The sequence below is a fragment of the Budorcas taxicolor genome, chromosome 20 (assembly GCF_023091745.1).
Source record: "Budorcas taxicolor isolate Tak-1 chromosome 20, Takin1.1, whole genome shotgun sequence".
Classification (NCBI taxonomy): Eukaryota; Metazoa; Chordata; class Mammalia; order Artiodactyla; family Bovidae; genus Budorcas; species Budorcas taxicolor.
The window spans coordinates 32,896,310-32,909,030 of NC_068929.1; the positions used below are offsets into that span (position 1 = coordinate 32,896,310).

The 12,721-nt window shown below is 39.9% G+C and overlaps 1 protein-coding gene and 1 pseudogene across 1 annotated transcript in view; both read left to right on the plus strand.

The window, feature by feature from the left end:
• The window catches only part of HCN1 (hyperpolarization activated cyclic nucleotide gated potassium channel 1), a 447,227-nt gene that overhangs the window by 285,386 nt on the left and 149,120 nt on the right, over positions 1-12,721 (plus strand).
• LOC128066300 (uncharacterized) lies at positions 7,294-7,391 on the plus strand (annotated as a pseudogene).

Here is a 12,721-nt window from a genome sequence, read left to right on the forward strand (position 1 = left end):
TAAGTTAGCTGTCACTTCTGGGTTTAAAAATTAGAGCTGCATGTGGTTTTAGCACAGTCCTTGTGAAGTTTGAGGGATTAAGTTGGATACAGGATAAGGAAAGGGGAAGCAAGGGTTTACTGGGGCACCAACTAGAGGTCTGACCTGAGTTATCCAGGACTACATGGTTTGTATGTAACTTGATTATTTTCTGAGTTAGAGAAGTATAGAAGACTTTACGTTACAGAAACATGAGACTAAATTAAGTAAGCTCTACCATGGCTCAAGGATAAATAACCTGCCTGCAATGTAAGAGACCCAGTTTTGATCCTTGGGTTGGGAGGATTCTGTGAAGAAGGGAACGGCTACCCACTCCAGTATTCTTGCCTGGAGAATCCCATGGACAGAGGAGCTTGGCAGGCTATAGTCCATAAAGTCGAAAAGAGTCGGAAATGACTGAGGCAATTTAGCATGCACCATGTAGATAGAAAGGTAATATCAATGGCTGTATTGCCACTTCCATGATGCTATCAGCTCCCAGCCTCCATCTGCCATAGAGTAAGCCTGTGCTGTCACTCTAGGGAAGACTTCCTTACCCCAGTCATCAATCCACATTTCAGGCAAGAAGAAGAGAAAGGGCAAAAGGAAGAAAAGGGCAACTCCAATGAGATGGCGTCTTAGATTTCCAGAAACTCTGCCCAGTAACTTGGACTTTCACCTCATTGACCAGTATTCAATCACTTGGCTGTCCCATCCTTCCCCAAGCAATATGAATAATGTCTTTTATAAAGCTAGGCATATTGTCACCCCAAATCATATGGGGTTCTGTAGAGAAAAGGGAATGGATATTGATAAAGTGATCAGCAATGTGCCCCAGGATGCAGAAAGAGTATAAAATAGGCATTCGTGGTCTTATAATCAAACAAGTTGTTTCTGTGTCTAGAATAAGAAAAAGACAGACATTTAGAGCCAAAAATAAAGTTTTCATCCCAGGAGTACAAATTTAGTTTTTAAAAATGAAAGGTGCCCAGAGAAGGGAAATGACTTCACTTCACAGAATCACTAGTGACTGATCTCTTAAGCCAACATGTCTTGACTCTCGGGCAAGTTTATTTCTCTTTCCTGGTATATTCCTATTTCTTCCCTTTCTACTTGAAACACTACATAGCCAGGGTCCACACAGAGTACACTTGGTGTTCTCAAATTGCAAAACTGAGGGAAGTTTTCAAAAGAAGACTATTAAAGTTGTAAATGGAATTTAGAGACCACAAGAGATAGCAGAGTGCTCAGGATGGTAATCAGAGAACTGCTACCAACACTAAAACCCAGAATACAGTCTTGTAGGTGGGGCTGCTTTGATAGGAGAAGTTACCTTTAACAGAAAACACAGCCCACTCACTCTCTTTGAAGTGGAAGTCTAAAATACTGACCACATTCTTCTTCTCTCTGATCATCTGTCAATGTTTCTCATTAACTTAATCTAACTGGAAGTCAGAACACGTTACTGTGTTATCCAAATGGGTCAGTTTTCTGGGCAAAGGGCAGGGCAGAGAGAGCTGAAGGACAAATATGGAAGGGTACACAGATTTCCAGCAGGAAAGCTTATTCTAAGGTCTCTAATAGAAACACTTGCTTATCTACTCAAATATCTTAGGGAACGTCTGGCTCTTGATTTTTCCAGCAGCCTGGTCATCAGCACTCCTTTGGGTTTCTGGGTGACATCCAACTATTGCTTTCTTCCTAGCTCATTCCCCATGATATGAGAGTATCAACCTCTCCCAAGGGGTGAGAATTTCTTGCATTCACGGTACTTCCCAATAACTATTTGTAGGTACTGGATAAACAGCCACTTGGTAAACTGTCCCAGTGTTTCCATGAGTTTTCCATCCTGCTAACTATGCCATAGGATATGAAATAATAGTTCACAGTCTTTAAGTTTGTCTATCAAAGGGAGCCTGTATAGTGTCATAGGGAACCACACTCTAAGCTCCCCCAAACAAGGCACAAGATATTTGGTACCTTAAAGCAAACCCAGACTACCACAATATGATGTTCCTTTTAAATTCCTTAAAGAGTCCAAGGAGATACCAGGCAAAAATATATTGTGCATCACTGGGGCTTCATGACACCAAAGGACACTTGCCTCAGGAGCCCAAGGACACTGCTATTGATCTCCTAATATTTTGTGATGAAGACAAGTATCTCCGGTGTGAATGTACAATTTATGCTTTGGTAATACTTCTGGGTTGGGTTATGCCAATGACTTATAGAATTAGATAAATCTCCAAATTAAAATAAAACACTTTTACAGAGAAGGAAGACTGACTTGATTTACAGCTTCTCAAAGAAGCAGTTCCCAGATGGCTGATGTCCTTAAGCACCCTGTTTGCTTCCATTTCCACGATTGTTTGCTTTCTCTTTACACATCTGCGTTTATCTTAGGACCCAGCTGTTGACAGTTATATTGATTTATCAGCATCAGAATCTAACTGGAAACTTACTACTATTTTCCTATGGACTTGCTAGCCTACACTCATAACCTTTTTCCTACCATAACATCATTTAGAAAAGATCAGCCTTCCTGGTTTTAAAAGCTGCAGAATTAAATAGATCACAAGTCCATTAATGCTATCAGCATTAATTTTTAGCTCAGATGAGCTCTGATAGGTAACTATCCTCATTTTATATATTCAGGTATAATATATATGATATATAGTTAAGTATGTATTAAAGTAGATAGAAGCATGTATAATAGGGCAGATATGTTTAATATTTACATTTATTATTCAATAAATACAGTTTAATTAATGTTTTCTCATCTTTGCTTGCATTTCAACATTATAATCACTTTTCTTCTATCATTCAAAATATGGCAGACCAGGATTAAAAGATAAACAGAAAAATGCATTTTTATCTACTCATAAGAACAATTCACAAATCATTTTTTTTTCCTAAGATGTAATTCACATGAAAAGGTCACTTTAGAATTCTGAGGTGCTCACTTTTCCACTTTCGCATTTGTGTGGAGATAATGCTAGGTTCTGCTCATTATAATAAGAGACATTCGACACCCACCTTCAGCCTTGTCAACCTTACTTTGTAAAAATGTATACCTCAGTATATTTAGAATTTCAGCTTTTTTCCTAACTTAGTATTTGTCCAATGGTCTGAACGAGATTTTGAAATCTGCCTGACAGTTGTTGTTCCTCTTGCTTTTTGGTTTCTTACCCGGAGGTGTTTGGAGGATTGAAATTTTCCACCATGAAGTCATACACCTTTAGCATGACCTTGATTTTTTTTTTTTTTTTCATCTGCACTAATGAGACCCTGGGTAGCTCTTATTTAAGGAAGCTGCTTTTGTATGCCTGGCCAAATTAAATGGTTCATAGCTGACTATGAGTAACGCATTGTTTTATTTATTTATATTTCTCAGTGCATTCAAAAGGCCTTGGGAAAAACTCTTAGTTGTGTTTTGGGTGTCAAGATCAAGAAGATTATACTGTATGTTTTCCAGTCACCTGCTGGAGGCAATGACCTTGTATTTATTTTAGCAATGAAACTGGATATAACAGGATCACTTTCTCTGCAATAGCTATGGCACGACAAAACAGCAATTTAAAGGTCAAATACTACATGACTTGGTAAACTCAAACTATAGATTCTGCCCCTAACTCTGACCTTGATCTAATAGTGCCAAAAGCTGATAGAAATGGTTCCCCTGGTAACTGCTCTATCTTTTTCAGAGAACAATATATTATAGAACTATTTCCTTAACATACTAGGCAGAAAAGTAAATTATTAACAGCAATTTTCTTAATTCTAAATTATAAGTAGCTACATAATACCTCTGACCACCCACTAAACATAGTCAGTATATTGATACTTAATGACTATATGCCTGACACTGCACTGAGAGAAAACTGCATTTGAATCTTGAGTCACACAGAATATCAAACTAATTCAGGGATATTGGCAAAGCACCTTAAAACTTTAGTGTAATCAAGTGTATTCTCTGCTATTTGGTCCTTACATGGGGAATGATTCTGGCAAGCCCGTGGGAATTCTAAGATTAGGCAATATAGACTGTTTGAATTGCTTTTGTCCTAAAATGTGTTGAGGGAGTAATGGGGAATAGTGGGACTTCCTTGGTGGTTCAGACAATATCTGCATGTAATGCAAGAGACCAGGGTTCGATCTCTGGGTCAGGAAGATACCCTGGAGAAGAAAAATGGCAACACTCCAGTATTCTTGCCTGGAGAATCCCATGGACAGAGGAGCCTAGTGGGCTACACTCCATAGGATCTCCAGAGTCAGACACACTTAGCGACTAACCCACTAATGGGAGATAATAAAGGACAGGATAAAATTCAGTGCCCTTGTTCACCAAAGACTCATGGTTTATTCTTATACGGAAAAAAGCCTCTGCCATTTTATCTACCCTCAAGAGACAATCGGAGCATATTGAGAACAATCATATCTGATTAATTATGTTCTAGAGGAGAGTGAAAAAGTTGGCTTAAAGCTCAACATTCAGAAAACTAAGATCATGGCATCTGGTCCTATCACTTCATGGCAAATAGATGGAGAAACAATGGAAACAGTGAGAGACTTTATTTTCTTGGGCTCCAAAGTTACTGCAGATGGCGAGTACAACCATGAAATTAAAAGACACTTGATCCTCAGAAGAAAAGTTATGACCAACCTAGAAAGCATATTAAAAAGCAAAGACATTACTTTACCAACAAAGGTCCATCCAGTCAAAGCTATGGTTTTTCTAGTAGTCATGTATTGATGTGAGAGTTGGGCTATAAAGAAAGCTGAACGCTGAAGAATTGATGCTTTTGAGCTGTGGTGTTCGAGAAGACTCTTGAGAGTCCCTTGGACTGCAAGGAGATCCAACCAATCTATCCTAAAGGAAATCAGTCCTGAATATTCATTGCAAGGACTGATGCTGAAGCTGAAACTCCAATACTTTGGTCATCTGATGTGAAGAACTGACTCATTTGAAAAGACCCTGATGCTGGGAAAGACTGAAGATAGAAGGAGAAGGGGACGACAGAGGACGAGATGGTTGGATGGCATCACCAATGCGATGGACATGAGTTTGAGTAGCCTCTGGGAGTTGGTGATGGACAGGGAAGCCTGTTGTGCTGCAGTCCATGGGGTCACAAAATGTCAGACATGAATGAGTGACTGAACTGAACTGAGAAAGTAAAAATAGTGGGTTTTTTTAAATTTAGTTTTTTATATGCTCAGGGATGATTGGAAGCCAAATGATAACACCATGTAAACAATACTGCATGTTCGTATTTATGCCTCTCATGCTTGTCTCATAAGACCTGTAGGGACTGTCTTCACTACACAGGGGACATTTCCACATTTGAATAATGGACAACAATTTTTACCTCCTTTGTCAGTGTTAGGTGTGTCGTCCTCATCGGAGGAAACCAAATGTAGTCTCTGTGAGGTTTCTTGTCAGTTTATATATACTGAGTACGTGTGCCAACTTTATTTCCTGAAAAAGATATATAAAGGATGATACTTTCATTGCTAGAGTGGTGCTTCAGCTTGAGTCCAGAAAAGCATAAATGTAACATTGCATTACATTAGAAAAGACCCTGATGCTGGGAAAGGTTGAAGGCAGGAGGAGAAGGGGACAATGGAGAAAGAGGTGGTTGGATGGCATCACTGACTCAATGGACATCAGTTTGGGCAAGCTCCGGGAGATGGTGAAGGACAGGGAGGTCTGGCGTGCTGCAGTCCATGGGACTGCAAACTGTGAGACACAACTGAGAGACTGAACAATAGCAACATTGCAAAGGGGCATTTGCCTTCTTCCTGGAAGAAGAAAGAAAGAGGAGAGAAATGTTTGAGAGCGTGTATGAAAATTAGTCAGGGATGCCAGTCCCCTGAAAAGGCACTCATGAAGAAATAAATCCTTAATAAAGTTGAAAGATTTTATGTTATTTTAACTTTATATCAGTATTTAAATATATGCTGAATTGTTTATGCCATCTGCTATACAGATATCTGTTGGAAGAATAGTTGATCAAACTGCTAAGAGCATCTGTTTGATTTCATTAAGTTTAAAGCTCACATTTCAATCACAGTGGAAATACTCTAAATCTTAAGGAGAGATTTTGGTTTTCTTGTGGTTCAGGTGAAAGCATTTGGCTTTTCAACTTCCAGCACAATTCAAGGTAGCTATGATATCATTAGGGCGTCTCAGGGGGCATTAGTGGTAAAGAACCCATCTGCCAATGCAGGAGACTTAAGAGATATGGGTTTGATCCCTGGGTCAGGAAGATCCCTTGAAGAAGAGCATAGCAACCCACTCCAGTATTCTTGCCTGGAAAATCCTGTGGACAGAGGAGCTTGGGAAGCTACAGTCCATATGGTCGCAGAGTCCAATATGACTGAAGGGACTTAGCACACACATGCATGATAACATTATACAGTAGAATACTATTGCAATACAGTTTTGAAGTCAGTTAGGTAGTTTTCCTAGATTCCATTAATATCAATCACTGCTAGATGTTTGTGATACAAAGATGGTTAGGATATGATCCCTGCTGTTAGGGAGTTTTGGTTACACTGGTGAAGGCTACCAGAGAAGCAGGTGGTACAGTGCGGTCACATGATAAGTGATGGGTTATACAGATAAGAGCTGAACCTACTGGGAGGGCTGATTTGCAGAGATAAAGGTAGACCTTTGAGAATGTTTGAAAATGAACTGCATCTTGAAAGACTAGAGAAATGGCCAGCCAAAGGGGAAGGAAGCCAGAGCATATACTGAGTCAGAGAAAACCACCTATGTAAAGGCATGGAGGAGAGTGGAACTGGCTTGTTGGGGAATGGCAAGTAGTTTAGGGTGGCAAGAGGTGTCTGGGTTTTGGTGTAGGGGGTAACAAAGTTAAGGAGTGGGACTGAAAATAGATAGGAGTGATGTCAGCTTGCTGTGATCCCTTGGTACATTTGACTTAATTTTGAGGCTATGAGAAAGCTTTAAGCATGTGTGTACATAGATTGAATGTGCTGCTGGAGAATGGACTAGAAGGGAGTTAAAGTAGAGAGAGGAAGTAGTCATTTGTGTGGTGTGTGTGTGTGTATTAGTTGCTTAGTCGTGTCCAGCTCTTTGCGACGCCATGGACTATAGCCTGCCAGGTTCCTCTGTCCATGGAATTCCCAGGCAAAAATACTGGAGTGGGTTGCCATTTCCCTCTCCACATTTGTGTCTTAATTTGTAATAATCCAGACAATAAAAAGGCAAGTAAAATGAAAATTTTTTCATCAAGGTGAAAAAAATGAGCTTTAGTGTTCCTTAGCACACACATAAAATTAGAAGGATACAGATATTAGCATGGTCCCTGCACAAGGGTGACATGCAAATTCCTGAAGCATTCTGTATTTTTGCAACTGTGTGGGGTGGTGGATGGTAACTAACTTATTGTGATTATCATAATAGATACATATATCATTATATTGTATATCTTAAATGAATGCAATGTTATTTATCAATTATCAAATTTGTTATTGTTTAGTCCCTAAGTTGTGTCTGACTCTTTTGCAAACCCATGGACTGTAGCCACCAGTCTCCTTTGTCCATGGGATTTCCCAGGCAACAATACTGGAGTGGGGTGCCATTTCTTTCTTCAGAGAATCTTCCCAAACCAGGGATTGAACCCATGTCCCCTCCATTGGCAGGTGGAGTCTTTACTGTTGAGCCACCAGGGAAGCCCTGATTATCTCAATAAAGCTAGAATAAAAAGAAAGGAGCTTTATGTTCTGTTCAAGAGAGAACTAAAATAGACAATAAAAGAGACCCTAACCAGCTTTAGGAATAAAGCAGCAGAATCGAAGTCTAATGATGAAAGAACAGAAGGGTCAGTTTAACATCAACCACCACTTAAAAGATGATAGCATCTAATTATGAGATAATGTCCATCACAGAAGTATAATTTGATTTTTAAAAACCTAGGAAGGGAAACAACTGGCCAGGGTCATGATCCTAGAAGCAGTACACAGAAGCATGCCTTTTAATGATGATAGTTAATAGCATGACTATTAGCAATGTCAAGTTGTTTTCCATATTATAAAAATGTGTTGATAAAAAAAGGGATTTTTAAAAATTGGTGTTTATGTGTGTTTGGTTGGTTGCTGCTGCTGCTAAGTTGCTTCAGTCATGTCCGACTCTGTGCTACCCCATAGACGGCAGCCCACCAGGCTCCCCCGTCCCTGGGATTCTCCAGGCAAGAACACTGGAGTAGGTTGCCATTTCCTTCTCCAATGCATGAAAGTGAAAAGTGAAAGTGAAATCACTCAGTTGTATCTGACTCCTAGCGACCCCATGGACTGCAGCCCACCAGGCCCCTCCATCCATTGGATTTTCCAGGCAAGAGTACTGGAGTGGGTTGCCATTGCCTTCTCCGTTTGGTTGGTTGTTCTGTAATAAATGGACCTCCCTGGTGGCTCAGATGATAAAGAATCTGCCTGCAATTCAGGAGACCCAGGTTCAGTCCCTGGGTCAGGAAATCCCCCTGGAGAAGGGAATGGCAACCCACTCCAGTATTCTTGCCTGGAGAATTCCATGGACAGAGGAGCCTGGCAGGCTACATATAGTCCATGGAGTTGCAAAGAGTTGGGCATGACTGAGTGGCTAACACTTTTACTTTCACGTTTTCTGTTATAAATATGTACTTTCAAGCCTGCTGGCCTGAGAACTATGGTAAAGCAGATGATAAAGTGGGAACAGGCACTGCTTAGCTGCTTTCTCTCTTTTTAATATTTATTTGGCATCATCAGGTCTTAGTTGTGGTGATAGCTATGGCACACTAGTCCAGCTGCCTCACAGCATGTGGGATCCCCAGTTCCCAGACCAGGGATCAAACACAGGCCCCCTGCGTTGGAAGGCAGAGTCTTAACCTCTCAAGCGCCAGGGAAGTCTCTTAGCTGCCCTTCTGCATGGATGCTTTGGGTCCACCCAGTGGACAGAAGGGAACTACAATATGAAGTCAGTAAACTGAGCAGGAGGATTTGGGAACAGTGGGTTTCCATGCTTGTAGGCTCGGTTTAGATGAGTTCTGTTTGGACACACAGAATTTGGGATATCTGTTTAAAGTCAAGTAAAGGGCATCCATGTAAATTGTTAGGGCTAGAGGAAAGGGGAGTGATCTCTTAGTTTGATAAATCATATTCAATTCTGTTCACCTAAGTATTGAGAGTAAACTAGATTTGCTTGGGATTTGTTGCTTATTTTATGGGAAAAGGCATCATGGAAGAGTGGAAGAGAGAAATAGGTTAACAAATAAATAAGTTCTTAATTGAAGTGAAGCCTGTCATATTTTACTCATGAATAAAAATATGTGAAGTGAAACTCCTGCTTAGTCTAGTAAATGGCATCAGTGCCCCTGTGATTTATATTTTGTTATTTATATGTTGTTAGAATAACAAAGGTCCATTGCTCGTGAACATTTGTTTTCTGGAACTTCTTTCCTTTCCAAATGGTCCACTTTATTAACATCTGGAGTACATGATAAGGCTGAGTTGTTTTTCTTAAACTTTGGGGCAACCTGTTGGCTTTGAGATATGTGAATTCTGTTTCTAGTTTAGCTTTAATCCCTTGTGTTTTGTGTTCATGAGTATATATTTATCATTTTTTTTTAATTTCAGGGGTAGACCATTGCCTTTGAGAATCCCTTAGTTCACTACGGAATTTGTCTTTAGAAATGCCTTAGTTCATTCTGTGATAAAATTTTTCCTGTATTGATAATGTTATCAAGATCAGTAATTTAACCAAATTCTCCTGTCCCTTCTTATTTCTGGGATTGTATTACCATTCTAAATACTAATTATTCTTCACCTTTTTTTCTGCCTCTGAAAGTTCTGTATTTCTACTTTGTCAAAATATTGATCCATTTTACTGGTGCAATTTATTCCTGCATTATATGGCTAACAAAATATGGAGAAAAATGCATAACTAGAATCAACTCTGAATGTCTTCAAATTGGCATCTATAATAGAGATCCTCAGGGAACCATGTCCTTATCAATGTATAGTGCTGACTAATAATAACAATAACAGTAATACTATCATTTATAATTTCATGCCTCCTGTTGTTTTACAAAGAATGTCGATACATTTTACGTCTTCTCATAAAGCTACATTATGTCTCCACTGTGTTAATGTCAGGTGAGTTTATAAACATAATTAAAACTAATACTTTTTCCTTTATGACTTCTATTGCTACTCTCCCTACCCCATTGCTCAGATTTCACCTTTATCATAAATGATGCTCTAGGATTTACTTTTTTGAGTGCTATTCATTTTCTACCCCAAGTTTCTATAAACCTTTCTATTCCTTATATGGAGATGATAAGGAGTCTGCATGCAATTCAGGAGACCCAGGTTCGATCCCTGGGTTGGGAAGATCCCCAGAAGAAGGAAATGGCAAACTACTCCAGTATTCTTGCCTGGAAAATCCCATGAATGGAGGAACCTGGCAGGCTATAGTCCCTGGTGTTGCAAAGACCCATTCCTTATATGGAGACATATATTTTTAATTTTTTATCCTTTACCAACCTGCAAGGGTGACTCTTCACTAACGCAGCATGCCACCTCACTCTAAAAAAAATGAAGGATACAAAAAATCCTTTGAACCATTACTTTCTAACCAATAATACATTTCCAATGATAGCCAAAGGAAAGCCATGGGCCATTCCAAAGCAACAGCAATCTGTCTGCACCTCATCATTCATACCTGACTCCAGTCCTATATCTTCTCAATTGAGAGAGTCTACTTCTGACATTTGCTTTCAATTTTATGGCATTCAAGTTTTATCTTTCTCTAAAGAACTCATCTTGGGATGTTCCTCCTGCCTTCTCTGCTTGGGGCTATCCAAAACCCATCCAGTTCCAGTATTTGAGAGTCAAACCTGAACCTTACTGGGGGCCAGCCAAGGGAACTGCAGGCCACAGGAGGAGGATATACTGACTTTAGGCAGTGTGAAAGTCACTCAGTCGTGTCCAGCTCTTTGTGATCCCATGGCCTGTACAGTCCATGGAATTCTCCAGGTCAGAATACTGAAGTGAGTAGCCTTTCACTTCAGGGGATCTTCCCAACTCAGGGATCAAACCCAGATCTCCCGCATTGCAGGCAAATTCTTTACCAGCTGAACCACCAGGGAAGCCCTGATACACAGGTAGGATAGTGCACAGGCATTTAAATCATGACCATCCAGAAAATGTCACTGATTTTACTTTCTTACCTAAAATAGAGAAACTCAAGGTAATTTCTAGCATCTTAGAAGAAGATGTGGGAGAGACTTTTGAGTAGGCCATTTCTTGTCTTGATTCTCTGGTTGAAGAATTTGGAACTCTCCTTCCAAACCTCATCTGCAATCTGATGGAAGTTGGTACCACTGAGGTTTGCCGCTGCTTCTCTACTGTCTGGAGAACCTAGTGTCATAGTACTCCCTGGGACAGCACACAGGTTGCACACTATGTTATACCCCTTCTAGGCAAGCCTTGGGTCCACAGACACCTATACCCACAGCCAAACTCACACAGATGGTTTTGTTAACCCATGTCACTAGTGCCCAACTGGTTGAAGGTGAAAGACTGTTTACTCATCAGAGCAGATTAACCATTTTAGAACTAGCTTGGAAAAATTTGGCATGAGTCTTGGAAGTGATGCACAAGAGAAATCATTAAGCTTTGCATGTTTACTTCTTTTTTTCGTGAACAGTCCCTGTTGACTGAGAAATACATGCTGTTAATTGTTAAGGCCTTCTCTAGCTGTGCTAGTAAGCCATGGTGTTGGTACCTTCCATATCAGAGGAAGTTTAAGAACACATATATACATGAAATGTCTGGTTGTGTTCCTGCAAGTTGGCCAGTTTGTAACAAATTTGGCAAATTTGATTAAGATGATATAGATTAGTCTTCTTCAGGAATTGTACTAAGCAGTGTTTCTTAGGAAGCACTGATTATCATGTCCCATGTACAAACTGGTTAAAATTGTGGGTTGCATTGGCATTACATAATTTTAGAATTAGAAATAGGTAAGAAAGAGATGGGAATACCAGACCACCTGACCTGCCTCTTGAGAAACCTATATGCAGGTCAGGAAACAAGAGTTAGAACTGGACATGGAACAACAGACTGGTTCCAAATAGGAAAAGGAGTACATCAAGGCTATTTATTGTCACCCTGCTTATTTAACTTATATGCAGAGTACATCATGAGAAACGCTGGGCTGGAAGAAACACAAGCTGGAATCAAGATTGCTGGGAGAAATATCAATAACCTCAGATATGCAGATGACACCACCCTTATGGCAGAAAGTGAAGAGGAACTAAAAAGCCTCTTGATGAAAGTGAAAGAGGAGAGTGAAAAGTTGGCTTAAAGCTCAACATTCAGAAAATGAAGATCATGGCATCTGGTTCCATCACTTCATGGGAAGTAGATGTGGAAACAGTGAAAACAGTGTCTGACTTTAAATATAAAGAGGGGCTCCAAAATAACTGCAGATGGTGATTGTAGCCATGAAATTAAAAGACGCTTACTGCTTGGAAGGAAAGTTATGACTAACCTAAATGGCATATTGAACAGCAGAGACATTACTTTGCCAACAAAGGTCCGTCTAGTCAAGGCTATGGTTTTTCCAGTGGTCATGTATGGATGTGAGAGTTGGACTGTGAAGAAAGCTGAGCACCGAAGAATTGATGCTTTTGAACTGTGGTTT